This window comes from Lissotriton helveticus, chromosome 7 (genome assembly GCF_964261635.1).
Source record: "Lissotriton helveticus chromosome 7, aLisHel1.1, whole genome shotgun sequence".
NCBI classification, from domain to species: domain Eukaryota; kingdom Metazoa; phylum Chordata; class Amphibia; order Caudata; family Salamandridae; genus Lissotriton; species Lissotriton helveticus.
Window position 1 is genome coordinate 545,030,688 of NC_136068.1, and position 23,636 is coordinate 545,054,323.

Consider the following 23,636-nt stretch of genomic DNA (forward strand, 5'->3'; position numbering starts at 1 on the left):
CAATGTTTAGCCAGATTGCTTTTCAAGTTCTTGTTTCTTATGGTACTCTTATGTTCTGATATTCTGGTCTTAAGTTTTCGTTCCGTTTTACCTGTGTAGATGTTTCCACAAGGACACTTAATGTAATAGATTAAGTTTTTAGAATTGCAATCTCCATCATACTGTAAATTCACTTCTTTTCTTGTTCGTGGATGATGTAGTTTTTTCCCTTCTATTACATTTGAGCAATGTACACAGTTCTGACATTTTTTCATTCCTCTGTGGTTCACCTCTGTTTGTCTGGGAGGGGTCATTAATAATTCCTTGAGATTTTTAGATCTGGTATGAGCGAAAAGAGGTTTGTGGACGAATATCCCATTGAAATCTGTTTCATTTTGCAGAAGTTCCCAATGTCGTTTAATGATGTTTTTCAGTTTGTATGAAGACGAAGAAAATTTAGAGACAAACATGTCTTTCCTGTTTTTTCTTTGGTTTCTGAACCAACAGATTTTCTCTGCTATATGTTTGAATTATTTTTCTTGTATTACTCAAGATGTCATCTGGATATCCTCTCTCCTTATATCTCTGTTGTTGTAATGTTAAATGGATATTCAGATCCTCTTCTTTTGAGCAAATTCTTTTTATGCGCATGAATTGTGCGACCGGTAGATTATTTTTCAGGTTTTGAGGATGAAAGCTCTGGAATGATAAAGAATTGTTGACATCTGTGGGTTTTCTGAAGACTGTCGTTTTCATTTCTTTATCTTGGATGTTGATCATAACATCCAGGAACGGCAGTTCTTTATCACTGATTGTGTGTGTGAAATCAATGTGCTCCGTACAGAGATGTAATCTTCCAATTTCTGCTTCCAAAAGTTCTCTTGATCCAGTCCACAACACAAAGATATCATCTATGAATCTCCGATAAAAAATAGCATGTTTATTCCATGAGCTGTTGTTGTAAATAAAATCAGCCTCAAACTTTGCCATAAAGGTATTTGCATATGCCGGAGCCCCGGCAAATCCCATGGATGTCCCATTTTGTTGAAGGAAGAACTTTGAGGACCATTGAAAATAACTGTGATATAAACAAAAGTTTAAGAGTTCCAAAATAAAAACTTTCCCTGCTTTCACAGATGGTTGCTGCAACAGGGCCCATTCCACGGCCTCCAAACCAGATTGATGGGGAATAGACGTGTACACCGATTTCACGTCGATTGTACACAGACGGATTTGGTCTGTTAGCTTGATTTCTTTAAGTTTCAGAAGAAAATCGTTGGTGTCCTTTATATAAGAGGGCCATTTCTGCACGAATGGTTGAAGGAATTTGTCTATATATTGACCCAATGGTTCAAAAATGGTACCACATCCGGTCACGATGGGACGCATTGGTGGATCGTGTAGATTTTTATGCACCTTGGGGAGCATATAGAGGAGTGGTCTCCTTGGGTATTGAACAGTTAGAAATAGTTTCGTGGTAGTTGATATGTACCCTAGTTCATTGGCTTGTGTCAAAATCCTTTGCAGGACTGTTTGTAATTCTTCAAGTGGATCTTTATCCAGTTCAAAATAGGTGGATGTGTCTGATACGCGTTCCTCTACTTTTTGGTTGTACATACTCTTGTCCATTACAACGATGGAACCACCCTTATCAGCTTTTTGAATTAAGATACTGTGATTCTCTTGTAACCCATTAATGATGCTTCTGTTATATATTGATAAATTCTTTCTTTTGGACTTCCTCATTCTTAGACTATCCAGATCATTCATCACTGCATTTTCGAAAGCATCAAGGATTTTATGTGATACCGGTGTGTTAGACGGGGACCTGGAGGGTCGGCCGAGCACAGTGATCGCACAGACAGGTAACTTCCCCCCCACAGATAGACACCACACAAAGTTCAGGGTAACACCTTTTATAGGCACTTCTGGGAGTAGAGTGGTACGATACAAGGCAATCAGGACACGATGATCCTCTCAATTCTAGTCTCTAGTAGGGGAAGGGGGTAGCGGGACAGTCTGGGTACCCACGGGTACGGGGGTGTAACGGTGATGGCTCACAATCCTCGAGCTCGGTGTTCGGAGGGGTCAGACCGCGGCAGCGCCGGCAGGTCCCGAAGAGGTCGTAGGTGGCAACGGGCCGCGGCAGCGCCAGCAGGTCCCAACGAGGATGAAGGTTACAACGGGCCGCGGCAGCGCCAGCAGGTCCCACGAGAATGCAGGTTGCAACGGGCCGCGGCAGCGCCAGCAGGTCCCACGAGGATGAAGGTTACAACGGGCCGCGGCAGCGCCAGCAGGTCCCACGAGGATGAAGGTTACAACGGGCCGCGGCAGCGCCAGCAGGTCCCAACGAGGATGAAGGTTACAACGGGCCGCGGCAGCGCCAGCAGGTCCCAACGAGGATGAAGGTTGCAGAGGGCCGCGGCAGCGCCAGCAGGCAGGACAATAGTTCACAAGGCAGGGCTGTGGCAGCGCCAGCAGTCCGTCAAGGATGAGTTCGTCGCGGTGTCTCTCGACTCCAGGATACAACTGCCCTCCTGTCCTGGGGCTGCCTTAGTTATAGGTCTGGCGCCCTTTGATGTCCGGACCCTCGCTCTTGGAGGTCGGGAGGTCTGGGATGAGGGAGTCCAGACACCCAGCAGGGGGGTGGAGCCAGCGCCCGAGGAGGCTGGGGGTGCTCGGCACCTGGCGGGGAAGAGCCATCGACACTTCGTACTCCCATTGACCTGCCAAGTGGGCCGTTCACCTCCTGGGTGGAGGGTGGTGCCGGGATGTCGGGGCCTGGCCAGGCCCAGGGTTGGGGTCGGGCTGAGGCCGCACGGCCGCGTGGTGCCGTGTCCAAGATGGCGGCTGGGCCGGGCAATGGTGCTGACGGTGGCCCGGGCCCTGTCCTGCGGGGAGGGAGCGAGCCCCTCATGTGGCCTGTCCAACATGCGTCCCCCCCAGCTGAAGGCGGGGAGAGTCACCCATCTTCTTGGGGACTTTCCTCGTCGAGGCGGAAAAAGCGGGACAGGCCATCCGCGTTGGCGTGGTCTTGGCCGGGTCGATGTTCCACAGTGAAGTCCATCCCCTGCAGGGAGATGGACCAACGTAGTAGTTTCGGGTTTTCCCCCCGCATCTGCATGAGCCATTGCAGGGGTCGATGATCGGTCTGGACCCGGAAGTGGGTGCCGAAGAGATAAGGCCGGAGCTTTTTGAGGGCCCACACCACGGCGAAGGCCTCCCTCTCGATGGTGCTCCAGCGTCGTTCTCGGGCCAGGAGCCGTCTGCTGATGAAAGCCACTGGCTGGTCAAGTCCTTCGGGGTTCAGCTGGGAAAGGACTGCCCCAACGCCATGGTCGGAGGCATCTGTTTGGACGATAAATTCCCGGCTGTAGTCGGGGGCCTGGAGCACCGGGGCGGAGCACATGGCGGCCTTCAGCTTCTCGAAGGCCGCTTGACAGTCTGGGGTCCAGTTGACCTTCTTTGGTTGGTTTTTGGAGGTGAGTTCCGTGAGGGGCCCTACGATGCTGCCATAGTCCCTCACGAACCGTCGGTAGTAGCCTGTGAGTCCCAAGAAGGCGCGGACCTCGGTCTGGGTGATGGGGGACTGCCACGACTGGATGGCAGCGATCTTGAGTTGCAGAGGGGCCACCAGACCGCTTCCCACCTGGTGCCCGAGATAGGTCACGGACCCCTGGCCAATTTGGCATTTGCTGGCCTTGATCGTGAGGCCAGCTCGTTGGAGGGCCTGTAGCACCTCTCGGAGGTGGTGGAGGTGGTCGGACCAGTGGTGGCTGTACACAGCGATATCGTCCAGGTAGGCGGCGCTGAATCCTTCGAGTCCTGCCAGGACCTGGTTTACTAGCCGCTGAAATGTTGCTGGCGCATTCTTCATGCCGAATGGCATGACCTTGAAGTGATAGTGGCCATCAGGGGTAGAGAATGCCGATCGTTCTTGGGCCCGGGGTGTGAGACCGATCTGCCAGTAGCCCGCTGTCAGGTCGAAGATGCTGAGGTAGCGGGCAGCTCCCATGCGGTCGATTAGTTCATCTGCTCGGGGGATGGGGTGTGCGTCTGTTCTGGTGACCGCATTCAAGCCCCGGTAGTCGACGCAGAACCGGAGCTCCGGCGTGGCGCCGGGGGCGGCCGCTTTGGGGACCAGTACCACTGGGCTGGCCCAGGGGCTGTCTGAGGGCTCGATGATCCCGAGTGTGAGCATCTTGGCCACCTCCTCTTGGATGCAGGCCCGTACCCGATCTGGTACGCGGTAGGCCCGATGGCGGATAGGGGGACTGTCTCCAGTGTCCACGTCGTGTAAGCACCAGGGGGTGACCCCTGGGGTGAGGGAGAACAGGGTGGAGAACTGGAGCAGGAGGACTCGGCAGTCTTGGCGCTGTTCCAGGGTGAGGGCCTCCGAGAGTCGGACCCCGTCCACGGAGCCGTCCTTCTCCCGTGACCGTAGGAGGTCAGGAAGGGGTTCGGAGTCCTCCTCGGTTCCATTGTCGGTTGCCATCAGGAGACTGAGTTCGGAGCGTACAAAGTGGGGTTTCAGTCTATTAGCGTGGAGGACCCGGAGAGGGTTTCGGGAAGATTCCATATCGATGAGATAGGTGACAGGGCTCTTGCGCTCGATTACTTTGAAGGGCCCCGTCCATTTGTCTTGCAGGGCGCATGGTTCGGTGGGAGACATTACCCACACTTGTTGGCCGGGTTCAAATTCGATGGAGGATGCATTTTGATCGTACCACCTTTTCATGTCCTCCTGACTGGCCTCCAGGTTTGCTTTTGCCATCTCTCTGAACCTTCTGGTCTGGTTGCGGAGGGTTAGGAGGTACTTGAAAACATCTGGAGGGTTCTTTAGAGGGGGCATTTCCCAGCCTTCTTTGACTAGGCTGAGCGGGCCTCGCACCGGGTGTCCATACAAGAGTTCGAAAGGGCTGAAGCCGAGGGACTTCTGGGGGACTTCTCGGTAGGCAAAGAGAAGGCACGGTAGTAGCACATCCCACTGGCGACGGAGGGGCTCTTCCAACCCCCCAATCATCCCTTTGAGCGTGCGGTTGAACCGCTCAACCAGTCCGTTCCCTTGAGGGTGATAGGGGGTCGTGAATCGGTAGGTGACCCCACACTGTTGCCAGAGGGACTTCATGTATTTTGAGATAAAGTTCGTACCCCTGTCGCTGACGACTTCCCGGGGGAAGCCCACTCGAGAGAAGATCCCCATCAAGGCTCGACCCACTACTGGGGCTGTTATCGCACGAAGGGGGACCGCCTCAGGATAGCGGGTAGCGTGATCCACCAGGACCAGGATGAAGCGATGTCCCTGTGCTGTTCGGGGGTCCAGGGGCCCCACAATGTCTATTCCCACCCTTTCGAACGGGGTGGTCACCACGGGGAATGGTTGTAGGGGTGCCTTGAGTTTGCGGCCGCTCTTCCCACTGGCCTGGCAGGTCGGGCAGGACCGGCAATGGTTGGATACGTAATTTCTCATTTTGGGCCAAAAAAAGTGAGTCACCAGGCGGTGGTAGGTCTTGTCTTGGCCCAGGTGCCCGGCCAGGGGGACATCATGGGCTAGGTTCAACAGGAAGTCTCTGAAGTGGAGGGGCACCACCAGCACTCGCCCGGCCCCCAGTTCTGCGATTTTCTGTTCGCTGTACAAGAGATCATTGTCCCAATAAACCCAGTGGGCCCCGGTGGTGTCTCCTTGGCTCTGGGCGAGCGCTTGCTGTCGCAATCCCTCGAGGGAGGGGCAGGTCTTTTGCTCCTGCCGGAATTGTTCCTGGGTGGGCCCCCCTTCTTGACGCCACTGAGCCAGGTCGGGAAGTTCGGGGGGCTGTGTGGACCCCTCTGGGGTGGGGTCCGGGTGGTCGGTCTGGAGGAAGTCTTCTTCTGGAGTGATCGAGGGCGGAGGTGCTGCCCATTCTGGTTCTTCTGGTCTAGGGATGGTGCGGGTGGCCATGGATCGGGTGGTTACGCACGCCCAGTCCGGGAGACCCAACATCCCCAGATGCTCTCTTCTTTCCACAGCGGCCCACGGGGAGCTCTCGAGATCGTTCCCCAGGAGGCAGTCTACGGGGGCATCGTCACGGACAGTTACTTTCAGCATGCCGGACACTCCTCCCCATTCGAAGGGGACGCAGGCCATCCGACACAGGCTCTCCGAGTTATCTGCCGATCGGACGGGGCAAAGTACGTTTGGTAGGATTTGTTCTGGGGTCACCAGGTGACAGCGGACGGCCGTCACACTGGCCCCGGTGTCACGCAGGGCCTCGGCCTTGCGCCCATTGATGCTCACCCATTGGCTGTACTTCCGAGTGTTGGCGGGCAGGGGAGTCCGCGGGACCATGTCTCTTCCTCCTAGGCATGCCAGGGTCATGGCGGCGGGTTCCCACTCGAACTGCTCCGACTCATAGGTCTCCGTGTCTTCGGAGACTTGTTCTTCCCCCAGGGCGGCGGCCGCCATCTGGCGGGGCCCGGGGGCCTGGTTCTTCGGGCAGGTCGGGTCACTGGCATAGTGGCCGACTCGCTGGCATCGATGACACGTCACGTTAGCTCGGAACCCCGGGCGCATCGGGGGGTTTCCCCGGCCTGCTGGGGCCGGGGTGGCGTTAGTGGGTGCGGCCGGGGCGGCGTCTCTGCCCCGGCCCGGGCCTCCTCCTCCTCCTCGGGGACGATGGTGACCTTGGTTGGTTCTGTTCTGCTCATTCGGCCCACTCCGGGCCACTCGGGTGCTCTCCCACCGGTCAGCCTCGGTGGCGAGCTGCCGGGGTTCAGTCAATTTACTGTCGAGGAGGTGCTGCCTGAGCTCGACAAAGCAGTTGTTGGAGAGGTGCTCCCACACAATGAGATTGAAGAGTTGTTCGTAAGTGGTTACGTTGTTACCCTTGATCCACCCCTCGAAGGCTCGGCTGAAATAGTTCACGTATTCCAACCACGTCGTACCTGGGATCCTGGTGCAGTTGCGGAACCTCTGGCGGTACATTTCGGGTGTAAGTCCATATCAACTGAGGAGGGCGGCCTTCATGTGGTCATAGGACGTCATTTGATGGTCCGGAAGCTGCAGCAGGGCATCACGACCCTCGTTGACGAATCTCCCCCATAGACCGGCTCCCCAGTCACTTCGAGCGACCCGGTGGGCGGTCATGGCAATCTCATAGGCCTTGAACCACTGCTGTATGTCGTCGTTCCGGTGATATTCTCGGACCACATCCTTGGGGATGTGGACCTTCTGCTCGGTAGGACCCGGGGAGTGCGGTTGCTCGGGCACCCCTAGGTTTTTGTTCAGTTTGCGCATTTCTATCTCCGCTAGTTTGCACTCGTGCTCGTATGCCAGTCTTTTTTCTTCGAGGTCTCTCTGTCTCTGTTTTTCCTCTCGCTCTTCTCTGAGCCGTAAGTGTTCTAAGTTTATTTTTTGTTCCGCCAGTTTCAATTCTCCGTCTAATCTGAGTCGTGCCAAGTCTAACTCGTGTAATCTATTTTTTTCCCGCTCTTGGATCTCTTCATGGGAGGGGCCTGTTCTCCGTTCCTCCGTCCGGGTGGTGTTGACTTCCGGGGCTGCGGGGTCCCGGGGGGTTGCGGTATTTGTCTCTGTCCAGGCCTCTAGGGCGTTTTTGAAGTCTTCTTTTGTGCTTAGCCCGGTGGTAGCAATGCCTAAGTCCATGCAAAATTGTTTGAGTTCTCGGTGGTTGTATTCTTCCAGCTTTTCCATCTGGAACTTCTCCGCCGATCCGCTCTCTTTGGTCGTCATTGTGGTTTTAGTCGTAGGGTGAGTTACTGTCTGTACGGTACGCGTTGGTTCGGATCGCGCCGCTGGCCACCAATGTTAGACGGGGACCTGGAGGGTCGGCCGAGCACAGTGATCGCACAGACAGGTAACTTCCCCCCCACAGATAGACACCACACAAAGTTCAGGGTAACACCTTTTATAGGCACTTCTGGGAGTAGAGTGGTACGATACAAGGCTATCAGGACACGATGATCCTCTCAATTCTAGTCTCTAGTAGGGGAAGGGGGTAGCGGGACAGTCTGGGTACCCACGGGTACGGGGGTGTAACGGTGATGGCTCACAATCCTCGAGCTCGGTGTTCGGAGGGGTCAGACCGCGGCAGCGCCGGCAGGTCCCGAAGAGGTCGAAGGTGGCAACGGGCCGCGGCAGCGCCAGCAGGTCCCAACGAGGATGAAGGTTACAACGGGCCGCGGCAGCGCCAGCAGGTCCCACGAGAATGCAGGTTGCAACGGGCCGCGGCAGCGCCAGCAGGTCCCACGAGGATGAAGGTTACAACGGGCCGCGGCAGCGCCAGCAGGTCCCACGAGGATGAAGGTTACAACGGGCCGCGGCAGCGCCAGCAGGTCCCAACGAGGATGAAGGTTACAACGGGCCGCGGCAGCGCCAGCAGGTCCCAACGAGGATGAAGGTTGCAGAGGGCCGCGGCAGCGCCAGCAGGCAGGACAATAGTTCACAAGGCAGGGCTGTGGCAGCGCCAGCAGTCCGTCAAGGATGAGTTTGTCGCGGTGTCTCTCGACTCCAGGATACAACTGCCCTCCTGTCCTGGGGCTGCCTCAGTTATAGGTCTGGCGCCCTTTGATGTCCGGACCCTCGCTCTTGGAGGTCGGGAGGTCTGGGATGAGGGAGTCCAGACACCCAGCAGGGGGGTGGAGCCAGCGCCCGAGGAGGCTGGGGGTGCTCGGCACCTGGCGGGGAAGAGCCATCGACACTTCGTACTCCCATTGACCTGCCAAGTGGGCCGTTCACCTCCTGGGTGGAGGGTGGTGCCGGGATGTCGGGGCCTGGCCAGGCCCAGGGTTGGGGTCGGGCTGAGGCCGCACGGCCGCGTGGTGCCGTGTCCAAGATGGCGGCTGGGCCGGGCAATGGTGCTGACGGTGGCCCGGGCCCTGTCCTGCGGGGAGGGAGCGAGCCCCTCATGTGGCCTGTCCAACACGGTGCCTGAAATTTAGATTTAGGTCTGAATTCCAAATATTCTGGTTCCTCTCGTTCTGTTTGCGCTGGTACCACATTAGAAAAAAAGTGTTTGAGTTTGAGTACTCGCATGAATCTATAAAAGGCAACCTCACACTCCAGTTTGTTAGTATCATAAGTAGGGACAAACCCCAAGCCCTTATTCAATACTCTTACTTCGTCTGGGCTTAATTGTATCTTAGAAATGTTCAACACTAGGTTTGTCTCATGCTTCTTGTGCGAGCTCCTTCGACCTCCTCTCCTTGTTTTGTGGTAGGTTTCTTTTGTTGTGGTTTCCCTGGTGGTTGGCTTGAATCCCCTACCTGGGCTAAAAAAGACTGGCTGGTACCTGTTGCTTTTGACGAATCCATATGAACTGAATTTGTTGGTGCAGAACTTTCAACTATTTGAGTTTGAGCTGGGGGCCTGTTGGTGTTCAAATCACTTTCAGAGACTAGACTTTCTTCAGATGTTGTAGGAGCTTTTTTCTTTGGGTATGTTCTACGTTGGGCATAGACCTCAGCCCACGTGTAGACTTCATTTAATTTGTAGTCCAACGTGTCACGTTTGAACTTTCGTAGTTTGCCTTCCTGTAACTCCTTTGAATATTTCTCAATTTTTGCATTGATTTCATTAATGGTTTTCCCCCAGTCATCTTTATCCATCCGTGTCTCCAAATTCATTTTAAGTTTGTCAATTTCACTGGTTAATTCACGAATTACCTTTGCCAATTCCTCAATTAATACCAATATCAAGTCCAACGAACATTTATTTAAAATGGAGTACCATCTCTCCATAAACTCCTTGTTTAGGTGAAATCTGTAGGCTCAGACCAGAAAAGCTGGTCAAACCCTTACCGCTTCACTCCTGGAAGCATTGGCTGCAAAATCTAAGCGCATATATGAGAAGGGAATCCCCACTCACACTTAGAAAAACACCTTAGTGAGTGTAACACATAGCCTGGATTACACTCCTTTTTAACCTGCACTACACTCTTTTTATAAAAGGTCCTGAGGAAAGCCAGATTTAGTTTAAGGCACTGGCTGAAACATTTCGATCAACTGATGGATGTAGGAGGTAGTAACTCGCCTCCCTCAAAACATCCCCAAGCCTTATTTTAACCGTTGACGGGGGCCCAGTTATTAAAATTTAATTTACCCTCGGGTACTGGGACCCTCGCCAAGCCGTTTTAACTCACACTTCACCTTACACCTCACACTGCACTCTCAGTAAAATACCAGCTCCGCTGAAATCAGGCGTCGCAGCACACCCGGGACACATTAGGTGTCACTGGGTGGGCCCGATGATGAAGCATGCCACCAACTAGGTTGGTGGGTGAGGGCTTCATGAACTCACCAACGAGGTGCCCATGACAAATCTAATCAGAACCTTGAAAGAAATACCTCTTCTCAGGGCCTCCTCCACTTCTCCCAGAGAGAGCGAGACACTAAGTTTTTGTGCAGTCTTAGTATTACGGTGGATTTCATCCTCACTTTCGTTTATCAAACTAGTACCCTTTGGGTTAAAAATCTTAGAATAATGGGATTCCCTGACCTCCCCGGTTATGTGCATAATCATGGTCCTATTTTCGTTACTGAGGAAGGGGCGATTAATTGCCTCCCAGAATAATCTACTATCTCTTAGGTCTGAGGCTTTCTCAAGGTCATCCCAAGCCTGCTTTTTCACATCCAGTTTCCTTTTTTCAATGTTCTCTTTATAATTTTTTCTAGCTTTCTTAACCATTTCCTTGTCCCGGGGGACTCTGTGTAAGGCCTTTTTCAATAAAGTTTGTGCCGCCGAACATTCAGCATCAAACCATTTGTTCTCCTGGGTACTACCCTTCCCGACCGGTTTAAACAATATGTGGCCACACTCTCACAAAGAGCCTCAAAATTATGTACTATTAATTCGGGCTCACAGGTAATCGTTAGGCAGGTGGTTACTTGTGAAAGATTAGCTTTAAAGATTGTTTCTTCCAACTTTTTAGGATTTACCCTGTCCCATTTTATCCTAAAGCCATGGTTGTGACTATATTTCATATGTTGTTCAATAGGCTGGTCCCTATCAACAACTGTGTCCAACAATAAAACAAGCGGGTTGTGATCACCAGCAGGATTTACTTCTATTCTAAAATCATCAATAAGATGAACATACCTACTAGAAACTAACACAAAATCAATCACACTCATTTTCCCCCCAGTCCCTTGAAAGGTTGGGATAGGCATGGTTGAAATGCTAGAGGGCATTTATAACATGCAAAGATCGTTTACCACAATAATGTTGTTCAATGCATCACCCTGTATAGTATGCTTGAAGTGTGCCAGTGGTTGTTTGTTAATGTCAAGCAAACCACAAGCCTTACTCCTGCTTTGATGACATGTGGTATAATTAAAATCCCCCAACCACATGATTCACAAGGGAGGGTATCTTTCAGTCACTCTAGCTATTTCAACCTGCAGGCTATCAATAATTGATGCATTCTGTGTGTCAAAAATATTATAGTACCAATTGATTAACAACAAGGGGCAGAGAGCAGATTATTAATCATAATCAATTTGTATCATGGAGAAGTCATTATTTTATCTATTTTTACTGACTTATATTTTACTGAGAGAGAAGTAATTAGCCCACCTTTTGCCCTCCCAGCCAATGATGGTTCAGCATGAACAACAGACGAGTAATATTCTTCAAGGCATGGGTCAGTTCTACTCCAAGTCTCTTGAAGGCAGATGATATCAAAGGATTTAATATATTCAATCCATGCCTCATCCAATAATCTTCGTGAGATGCCTGCCACATTCCACGAGATTAAACGAAAGGTACACCTGTTTTTTTGAATTTTTACTATATCTGGGTGTTTTTTAGTGCGAAGGCTTTCTAATATTTGGCCAGTATGAGTAGTATTATTATTTTCCTCACAATCTATAGACGAAGCCCGGATTTTGTCTTTATTGCGAGACAGCTGAGAGTCACCATGGTCTCTCAAAAGATCAACTGACAAGAAAGATTTGCTAATGTTCCCATTGAATGGTGGAGATACCGTCATATCTTAGACATCTTTTCCCAAAGGGGTCCCTGTTAATGGTCAAGCAACCTCTATTAATGTACTCGGGGGGTCAAAACGATTTGCGTGATACCATGGTGGAAACTGTGGCGGCTTGGTTATTTTATTTTGATACTCTGCTCCTGTTAAGTTCGATAACCAGGTATGAGGGCAATAAAAAAAAACGTGGTAGAATCAAAACTTTTGTTTTATCCATAATTTGATCGAACATCCTATCATTAATGGCTCTCACCAACCCTGGGGACCTAAAGGTTAAGGCTATGTCTCCCCCATCTGACCCTTCGGGACATCTTAATTTCAGAGAACAATATATTACAATTTATACCTGTCTTGGCATTTAAAAGATACAATGACTTATTCCGCAAGGATGGTCAGTCTTCCCCTTCCCCTGGGATTAGTGGGTGCACATTTGCTAAAACAACAATGCAAGGCGTAGTTTGAGGTGGCAAGTTTAAAATTGTGTCCGGGCTACTAACAGACAAGTCGCCTAAGGAACGTTCTGCGTTAATAGTTTTTTGCGGTCTGCCTTTATTTTGAGAAAAACCTGCCCCATGGGTTTATCCTTATTCGTGGGGTTTATTACTTGATTCCCGTCCTGTGGTGATTATGGATGGACCGTCCCAGGACTTATATACCCCTTGGAGGTCCCACCCTGTATCAAACTTTGCCCAGATGAGTCTAACATAGCAACTTCCCCACTTCTCTTTTTCACCATTGGCCTGTGCAAACTAGGTCTTAATTCAGCTTGTGGCGCACAGGTATTTGGGTGATGGCTCTCTATTCGTGCTAACCGATTTTCAATGTCAACCAATTTAAGTACAATAGGTTGTAAATGGGCATTCATCATTGCTTCCAACTTAGTCCAAAAGACTTCCTCTGTACCCTGATTTATATTGAGTGCCATCTGTGAAGGTGTTATATCTATCGGGGGAGATTCACAGTTTGGCTCAGTTTCTTGCATGCCCGTCTTTGTTGAGGGTTTAGATATGTGCTGTTTACATGATCTTTTATTTATCTGTCCCTTCCGTTTTTTACCTAGTGATACCGGGCATTTTCCACTTAACTGTTTTGATTTCTGTGCCCTAGTTAATACATTGGGTTCATCTCTAATGGTAGGAGAATACGGGATTTCTTGGGATTCTTGGGTATTGGGAGAATCTAACAGCGGTGGGGAGCACACGTTAGGTTGTGGCCCTCCTTCCATCTGACTTTCATTAAGATTTAGATTACTAGTAGCAAGGCGACTCTGGAGTAATTGTGATTCTAAAGACAGCCTACGTCTGTTAACTTGATTTCATTTATAATTACAGATTCAGCTCGTATTAAAAAAGCATCCAGAGTGCCTGCTACCACTTTCCCTTTACCCTCCTTAGATTTCATCATTGCTGACATTACTTCCACAAATTACACGGCTCTGTCAGCAAACAGGCCAAGCCAAGGCCAGGGTAATAAACCTACGTATAAAGCAATATGCGCAGGGACACTCGACAGGCAATTAGACAGTTACCAGCACCCGATGCAGCAATACATACGCAAAAAGTATTATTAAGTCCACTATACAGTTTTAGGGCCAAAGTCTTACTTCATCCGGATAATCAGATGTTAGGTTCGTGGCCCGGCCCGGCCTCCTTTGGCTCCTGATGGCCACAGACGGCCCGCCCTTTGCCCGGGCTTAGCCCGGCGTCGCCCGCGCGCGTTGCAGGGGGGAGAGGCAGCGTTAAATAGCGCGATGGTGGCACCTCCCTCTCTCAAACAGCAGCAGCTGGGGGAATGGTGCAGGGGCTTCTGGGGCTTGTAGTCCCCTGTGGGAGCAGCATCGACCCGGTGGCGCTAGGATGAAGAGAGCGCCTGCTGGGATGGCAGCGACTGGGTGATGGCCTCTGGACTCCTGTCCCACCGAGGCAAGCCAGCAGGAGAAGAATGAAAGCAGGCAAAAGGAAAATCCCACTACTACTCATCTGTTGACACAGTACTCCACTTTACGCCACTCAACCCTACTACACTCCACTCCCTCCATGACACTCCTCAACACTGTACGCTACTCTATGACACTCCACTCCTCTCCTCTCCATGCCACTCAACTCTACTGTACGCCACTCCATAACACTCCACTTCACACCTCTCCCCACTAACTTTTAGCCATGCTGAACAGAAGCCACTCTGGTGTACAACATGGCTAAAACATATTGGCAAACCTAATGGATCTTGCACAGGCAAAAACTTCTGGTTTTGCCAATGCTTGCTTTTAATGCACATCAACCGCTGGCCACTACCACTGCTTGCCATAGGTGAAATCACCTGACCATGCACAGTCGGAACAGTCCCACAGGCTGAACGCTGCATACTCTTTCTTGCACATTCACTACCGGGCCCGACAACACTGGACCTCGCAACAGGTGGTGACTTTATTTCTATAGTACTGTTCGGCCCACAGAGAGCAGACAAATGCACGTGTGTGTGTGTGTGTGTCAGATGGCTGTTGATTTGTGTAATGTTAGAGAAAGGGTTTGGAGATCCAGGAGCCGGGGGAGTTGTGCAAACGCAACGTATACAATACATACCATAATTCCCGACTTAGGCACGAGGCTATACAATTTTTGGGCTAAGAATGCCTGGCTGTACTTCAACTTTCTCCCTCTTGTAAAACCCTTCACGTCAATTTAAGTTGATAAATGGGTCTTGGCGGGGCTGCCGGCTGCATTAAAGCTCCAAGAGGCCACGCCCTTTACTGCAGGCGCCCAATGTATGCGTAGCACTAGCAGTAACATTGTAGTAACACCTCTTTACACAAGCACACCGGTTTCTACAGCAATATCTTCACTAATACCGGTCCTCCCTCGTTACCATGTAAACAAACGGTACTCATTCACGAGTACTTCCGCTCAGAGCCTGTTCTCGGAGGACATCGGCGGCATCCAGCCCTCCCTTGAACACGCACCGCACGGTGTGCACTGCAGCATTCCTTCGGCCCGTTTACACCCCTTGGCTGGGCCGCAGGTGGCTTTCTCCGGTCGAGTAATCGGATGCCCAATTTGTTGTGTGTGCAGGTAAAAGGCGCGAGGGTCAAAGATGCGCTATCGATCACTGCTGCAAAGTACTCGACAGGACCTCGCACTTGTATGAGGAATAACCGCCCCCCCCATGCCCCGCTAATGGGTAAAAGTGACGAGAAGTCCTCTCAAGCGATAACAGGCGGTGTTAAATAAGCGTGAAAGATGGAGGAAGGTGAACATTGACCCTTGAGCATTTCGATAACACGCAGGTTTTTCTAGAGCACCCACTAACCCCTCCTCACCTTGATAATGGATCTCCTGGCTCGAGCTGGTGTTCAGCCGCCTGCCCTGCCTCCCCCTCCCTGGTGGTACCTTCAGCTTGTGCCCTCCCTTGACTCCGCAGACGCTCGGATGCTTCCCCCGTGTCCGCTCCCTTTCATCAAACCACACCCATGAGACAACGAGACGTCCGTGGCAGTGACACCCACCGCCCCTCCCCCACCGCCGTGCTGCAGGCTGGCAGCTAGTTCGCGCTTCTTGCCCTGAACTGTGCCCTCAGGGCAGCAGTGGGCGTGGCGGACTCTGGATGCAGAGGCGGCCTCTGCTCCCAGAGCGCCCTGGGCGGAAACAAATCTGGCACCCAGGCTGCTCATAGTACCTAAAGCCGGGAGTAACAGGGGGTCCGGTTTTTCTTTCCACAGGCCACTTGCTACTTCACTGCAGTGAATGCCTCTTAACGCAAACATTTCGCCTCCTCCCCAACGTACCTTAATTATCTCAATTATCTCCTTCACATTAATGTGGTGTGAAAAGATGGGATGGCTGAGGTCAGAGGTGATGGGTGGGTGTTAAACAGGTACCTGCAGCATGTAAAACGACTAACAATTAAAATTCGTTTATGCAGAGTCACTGGAGCAGGTCAGAGAGAGGCTGCTGCTTGCATGACCTTCAGACAGACAGGTCACTGGGCCACTCTAAACGTTGGCAGCCAGGGCACAGCTCGCCCATGCCAAAAGCCAGCCCTTACTGGAAGGTCAAATGTCCTATTCTCTCTTAAGTTGCTCTATCCCCAAATATTCTAGAACTGTTCAAAATATTCGAGGATACTTATTTTCTATTGTAACTACAGTCTTGAAATATTTAGGGAAAGTTAGAACGTGCCCAACTATTTTTAGGAAGCGTGGAAAAGTAGTAATTTTGAATGGGAGAAAGTGCTTCCCGGAGGGCGAAGCTCCAGGCAAAAAACTAGGAATACCAGGCAGCTCTGTGTGCTGTCAGGATAAACCTTCACAGGCTCAACTAAGAAAAGTGTCTGTAAGGATGACCTTTGTTCAGCATTGACAGACACTCTTCTTGCCAGAAAACCAGGGGGGGGGGCTGCGTGGCCCCTCAGCCCGTCGGATGGGCCACTGCTGGCTGGGGGGCTGTCAGTCCTGTTTGGAAGATAAAGCCTTTGTGAAACTGGTGTGCTTACATAACACCTTCAGACAGAAACCTCTGTAAGGGCTCAGCTACTAACCAGTGCACCAGATCACCTGAATTATAATTATAAATATATATATATATATATATATATATATATATATATATATATATATATATATATATATATATATATATATATATATATATATATAATTTTTTTTTTTTTTTACTACTCCTAAACCTGGGATGGGGGTCGTTTTCCTTGCTTGGATTACAGCCCACGCCACTGTTCCTACACCAATGCCACAGACAGAGAGTGTCAGTTTGAATAGTTTTTTCTTCAGCATTCTGGTACACGGGCAAGAATTCCTGAAGAGAAAAACAACATGTTTCAGAATACTTGCAAATAGGACTTAAAGTTCACACCTGGTGTGGGACAACTTGGGAGTCTGATCGGTGAATTTAAATGCTCTTAAAACAGAACGCCCAAAAGGAGCACCTGTACCTCCTCTATTAGATGAGCAAATCAGCACCTGTTCCTCCTCTATTAGATGAGCACATCAGCTTTGGGTTCAAAGAGACAATACCATAATACCAGAGGGGGGCAAATGCACTGTAGAAAGAACCTTTAACATAACATGAGGGCATATCTGTCAATGGCCCCATGTCATGAAGACTGGCGTTCAGCTAGCGCGGAGGATCAGCTACAGTATGAACCAATTTGTTACTTGTAGGTAAAGGAACAAGCATCGGCAAAGCCAATAGGTTTCGCCTATCCAAAATCTATTGGGTCCGTCAGTGTTTTATTTTTTTTACATGTCCCACAGCAGTTTAGCAGCTGTAAAACATGACTTACATTTTTTTCTAAAAAGTGCTTTGACATGGACAGTGCTGGCAGCATCATAGCGTTTTATTTTTTTACTTTGAGCCATGTTGCACAGCAGTTGAACTGCTGTGCAACATGTAAAAAAACATTGGCAAAGCCAATAGATTACAGATAGGTGAAACCTTTTGGCTTTGTCAATGATTGTTTTAAGATCCATGCATGTAGTGTGCCTGACAAGTCCAGAATGGAAGCTCCATGAACTTGGTGCGGCATCGTGATGCGCTTACTCGACAAACGACAAGGCAGGGCTCTAGATCTCAACCTAGGCACTCTTGGCGCATCATAAGCACAGTACAACACAGCATAAACAAGTTACGTCAACATGAGTGTCCCACCCCACTTGACAAATCAAAGAGAGGCCTCCACTGACCTTATTTTGTCAACAGAAGTAAACGCCATATACTACCATGTTATTGGTGTTTTGCCGACGGAGATGGGACAGGGTGGAAAGTGGGAGGAGGGCTTATGGTAAACAAGGACACGAAGTTTGTTCAATGAAGACAAACGTACAATAGGACTCACCAGAAACAAAACATGACTTTCAGAGATTCTCATTTATTCACTTGAACTATGATTATTCGAGATTTTTGTAGAGTGCCTCAAAATCCACCAAGTGTGATGTGGCTTTCAAATATATATATATATATATATATATATATATATATATATATATATATATATATATATATATATATATATATATATATATATATATATATATATATATATATATATATATATATATATATATATATATATATATATATATATATATATATATATATATATATATATATATATATATATATATATATATATATATATATATTTTTTTTTTTTTTTTACTTTAAGAAGGGGGAGAAGGAGAGGTATGACAGAAACATGCACTCAAGGTGTGCATGTTAAAAAGTTAAACAAAGATTGTCTGCACTGCAGGAGCCTGCAGTGCAAGGGCACTGGAACCAGTGCTTGGACCAGGCTCAACGAAAGGACGAAGACTAGACTCGAAGCCCTGAAGGAAGACTGAGGCGAGGAGGAGGTGCTGACCAATAGTGAGCAAGGAAATGTGAGTGATGAGGAGTCATGCAGGAGCCAGTCAATGGTAAACCTAACAAGTACAGCACAAGAAAACCCTAAACAGGGAAGAAACTACAAGTCCCAGTATCCTTAGTGCTACTGGCTGTGAAACAGGTCAGGCTCAGCAAGTAATAACCACCGCAGTGGGGCTCCCTGCAGCTAATCTATGGGTTCCTAGCAGAGACGCTGTCAAAATGTACGGAGGATGGTGATGCAAGGATTAAAGAGGAATTAATGGCGAACTAGTACATCTTCCTGATCAACTAACCCCAAGTCATGACAATCAAGCAGTCCTGAATTTTATCTGACAGCATTTATCATACCAGGAAGGGGTGGGAGCAGACTGCTGACCTCCCAGCCACTGGGCTGACGAGTTCTTGGAGATGCATCTGTGCGCCATGGAGAGGTACAGAGACCTGAGAGGATTGTGGCAGCTTTCTCAGCAAACCCCAGAAGAATTTCGTTTTATCTCTACTGATGAAGGATATAATCCAGAAACACGTGTCTAGAGATTCACAGCACTAACCTGCACCAACTTTGGTGAAGCACTCTGCAAAATTTCAAGTAAGCATTTAAATTGAACTGCATTTACCAGGATGCAAAGGGGCGAACTGTGCTGGGAGGTGAAGCAGTGTGCTCCCACCCCCCTTCCATTTATCATACCAGGCGTAACATCTCTACCTTTATAATCACGGGCCAGTGGTGTAGCATGGCCTTAATGAAAGCTAGCAAAATTGTCCCTTTCTCGTGACTGCTGGTTAATAAAAGATAGCCGTAACTGGGGTACAGTGGGCCCCTTATTCCTTTGGGCCCCTCATTCCTTTGGGATCCTGTACCACTGCACCGCCTTCACTAGTGACAGCTACAGCCCTGAAATGGGCCTACATTTGCCAGCCACTTTGAGACTGCTGGCTTTAAAAATAGGCCTCGCTCAAAGTCATGGCATGTGCCAAGAAGTTAAAATGAGCCCTGCCTTTCCTGCAGTGGATAAAATGGCCACCGCATGACCCTGCATCATGCACAAATAAGTTCAGTGGTCTTTCATATATACACACTTGTACCAAATTATCTCCTGAAATACAAATCCATGCAGTAGAACCAAATAATGCATATAAATAGCTAGCTTGTTTATGTATTGCTCCCAAAAGTATTGCACTATGGAGCTCTGCAAAAAAACAGTTACTGCTATTATGTCTTGCAATTATACTCACGTGATTGCCCTCAGTGGGATAGAAGACTGAGTCTGGCACACTACCCAGGAGCAATTTTTTGTTTGTTGCAGTACATCATCGCTATGCCAATAAAAATAATTGTGAGCTCCTCCCTTATGGGTTGGTGACATCTTGGCTCATCCAGCTATGACAGCAGCCCAACCCCTCCCCTCCGGTTAGTCAGGGATTTCAGGGTGTCTCACAAGTCACGCAAGCCCCAAAGAGGAATCATTATTATGGAACATGCTGGCATCAAGTCTGCAACAGGAGCAACCACTCGCACAACTCTGAACATGACTAAAACAAGAACTGGCAAACCATTAGGTCTAGTCTTCCCTTTTAGACCTTGCTATTCTATTTTTGTAAACCCACTAAAGTGAAAAGTGCCAAAAGACCAACTGATTTTTTTGTACTATGAGATAAAGAATTTGATGTGTGATAATTCGGGGTACTCCTGAGATGTAAAATAGTCCCTCATGCATTTGAATGCAAGTGCACCATAGGAAGCGGAAGATAGACTAAACAATCAACAGCATGATGGGAGTGTGTAATACTCCTATGGGGCAGAGCAAAAGCCCACTCTATGCATAGGTTAAAGAATTGGTAACAATGGGTCAGCCAGAACACTGTACCGTCAAGCCAAACCAAAAAGTCAGACCTGAAAAGAAACTGGGCCACAATGCCTGATCCAGCTTTCTTCTCTGTGACTTCCAGCTACTGATCCAACTGTCCACAAGTACAGGAACGCACCTCTTCCACTGGCCCTTCATCTGCTCACTACAATCTCCCATCCAATGTTTAACATGAACTCACCCAACTCCACAGGAGCGCTTAGGTTTCCTTACGTCTGTGCATAAGAAGGTCATAAAGTCCAGATTTTTGCTTTGCATGCTTGTACTTGTAGTGTGCGTTTATGACAGGCTTTGAAAAATCATAAAAACTTTACCAGACCTGAAGGTCTAGTGACTTGAGTAATCTACTCGACCTAACTGAAATGTATTTGACCCGTAAACTAGTCTCAAATTGTGTGATCCTAGGCAAATATTTTAATGTGTAGAACCCTTTTCTTCATTATTAAATATGAAAGACCCTTCAAATACACAAGTTCAGCATTTCTACTGTACAAAAAACTATTTTGTTTTTTTGACTAGACTAACCCTTTGCACCACATTTAAAAATAATCTAGTTTACATGATAGCAATGCCATTCGGGGGGGGGGGGGGGAGGGGGCAGGAATGTTTCCCAGTTCATGTTTAAAAACTCACTTTAATAAATATATCACTAAAACATGATGTGGTAGCTCACTGTTGTTTACAAACACACATTTTCCAGTGAAATGGCCAGTAACTTTCCCACTAACATGCAGTTTTACTGATAATAATATATAGGGTACAATCAATGATCTGTGGAACAAATATGTACTTTCAAACTTAATGACATATATTTTGAAATGTTTGTACAGGTCATTTACAAGTTATTTAAATGTTGCGTTCTACAGCCTTTCATTCCACACACTTTGTATAGCATGATTGTCAGACAGTTCACTTTATAAAAATTAAAAAAAAAAAAGTATGGCAGAGAAAGAAAAGTAAGCACCAACTTCCACAATAAAATAGGCACCAAATTCTAAGAAGACATAAGCTGACATTTGACCTCAGTCTCTGAACACAGAGCAAATGTGACAAGCTAAAACAATATTTAAAGGCATCCTTATTGCTCATTTGAATGAACAGAACACCTGTTCTTTAGCAGCTTGTCAGAATGTGCAAGTTGGCCCTAAAATAGCTTGCCCTGATAAAATCTGACTCACCATAGCCAGTGGTCACCACATTTTGAGGCCTGTATGAAGATCCTGTCAAGGGTTAGTTTGTACTTTGAAAGACGGATGAACAAATTGTGTTGCGTAAGACATTCATTAAAGACTTACACCCTCCCCAAAGCTTCTTCCTTTGATGGAAGATGGAGCAGCCAGTCATCCAGATAAGGGAAGATGTTCCAACCCTTAAGATTTAGAGAATCCATAAGGGACAATTCCTTTGATTCTGGAGGATGCACTCATAATTACACTGGACTTCATAACTATATAATTTAACATTCCTATATCAAGAGATCATCAAAGGTTCCTGACATTCTGTCTCCTGGAAGTCCTTATCAGTTCCAGGTGCTGCCTTTATGCCTGCCCAAAGAGTATTCACAAAAATGATGGCATCTTTTCAAGTTTCTTTGTTTTCAATGAAAACTTCTTGATCCACATGTTGATATTTCGAAGATCTATGACCAGCTGAAAGCTCCTGTGGCCACCGGAATCAAAAAATGGTTGAATAATTGCTCCTGCCCTTTTCTACCTGAGTACCCCGGAGAAAAGCCTTCTTCAACAGAAAGGAGAGAATTACCGAGAGCATTGCCTTCCTCTTGACAGAATTGTGCTGACAAAGTGTAGAGTTGGTTTCAGTTTCTGTCAGTATTGACACTATAGGCTATCTTCAGCACAGTAGGGACTACTGAGTTTTCACAGGAGGCGAAGGTTATCCTCTCTGTGCACCTTGGTTCTTGTAATTCTTACTCTCCGATCTCCTGAGAAATTAATGCTGTTTACATGCATTACGTGCATAAAGGCTGTTTATCATGCTAAGGTCCGAATAGGTCATGCCGGTAAAATAGTAGCAACAACTATTGCTTTCTGTTTTTAATGCATAGAGGTGCAAAGACAAAAAAGTGACAAACAGTGGTTGATGATGGAGTATACTTTTTAAATGTGACATAGCCCTTTAAACATTCCAATTAAAGCACTTCCTGGATGGTAGAATGATGTGCCAATCAGCCAATAGCATGAGGTGACCAGGTTATACTCTGGGGGGCGCCACAGTCCACTCTATGTATTTTTAAAATATTGATAAAAATACGTCTTGCAGACCACCGCCAACCAAGCCAAACATAAAAGCAGGAAATATTAATGGGTAGCATGGCGGTCTATAGGGTGGGGATAGTCCGCATTTACTTCCTATTCTTTCTCCTGTCCTTTTGGTGTGAATTACCTCAAAAGCAATAACGAAGGGTCGAGAGACGTAAGGATACTTTAAATGTCCCTTAGCACTGGCTTAAAAAAATAGGGTTGCCAAGCACCCTACCACTATGGTATATATTATTCCAACTTGACACGTGTAACATGGCTACAGTAAAAGAGGGACCTAGCGACACCTGGACACTAGTTTTCCAGTTCTTTATTTAATATACAGATCGACAAAAGGAAAGCCCTTGAATGGAAATCGTGTCCCGTTGCCATGGCGTCATCTCGACACCCAGCGGGGTTGCCCAATCCAGTCATTTCAGTGTGTTGTTGTAACTGACGCGTTGGTCCACCTGCCCCTGTACAGCAGCTGCCCTGGTATAAGCATTGCTCGCATACCCAGCCCAAAACTTACCTGTTCTGCAGCCGAGAGCGCGCGGGGAGTGAGGGAATGGGCGGGAACTCTGGCCGTTTCGTAACTGCTAATTCCTCGAAAACCTTTTGCCCTGTCTGGATCGAAGACCTTGGAGCCGAGGATTGCACCAAGTGTGTCACATGGGATGTTACAAAACGCAGGCTCAGCAGAGTGATAAGAATTGCGATAACGTTGCGGTATAGCGACACGACAGATCGTACGCCGTGTTTCACCGAGGGCTCTTTTCTACCTGTTACTGTAGCCTGACAATTTGGTAAAAATAGTTTATCTGGCGTACTCCATGACTACAACTCCCAGAATGCCCAACCATAATGTAGTGGGATCCCTGGAGAAATTAAGTAATCTGGTGATCTTGAAAATAGGGAGGGGGTTATTTACAAGCCCCTTGCGCCACTTTTGCGTCACGTTTTCCATGTTAAAAGTGACGCAAAAGTGGCGCAAGGGGCTTGTAAATCTGTCCACTGGTGTTTTGGTTTCTGTTTGTTACCGATTCCTTGTGTGATTCCAGGCAAGCCATCACGTCATCTTTGCTCCTAGTTAGAAAGAGGTCAGGGACGCCGATTGAGAAGCACGTTAAACCAGGACATACATGATGAAGAACTCGAATCCCGGCAAGGCAAATT

The 23,636-nt window shown here is 48.3% G+C and overlaps 1 protein-coding gene across 2 annotated transcripts in view; it reads right to left on the reverse strand.

Moving 5' to 3' along the window:
* Positions 1 to 23,132, reverse strand: part of LOC144768733 (very long chain fatty acid elongase 4-like) — a 101,852-nt gene extending 78,720 nt beyond the window's left edge. Inside the window, exon 1 of one of the 2 annotated variants that reach the window (XM_078652617.1) lies at positions 22,993 to 23,132. The gene's annotated coding sequence lies outside the window, so the exon portion shown is untranslated. Of the gene's footprint in view, positions 1 to 15,273; positions 15,527 to 22,992 lie in introns of those variants that run through there. The other variant, XM_078652616.1, reaches the window with a different exon arrangement.
* Positions 23,133 to 23,636: the final 504 nt, after the last annotated feature.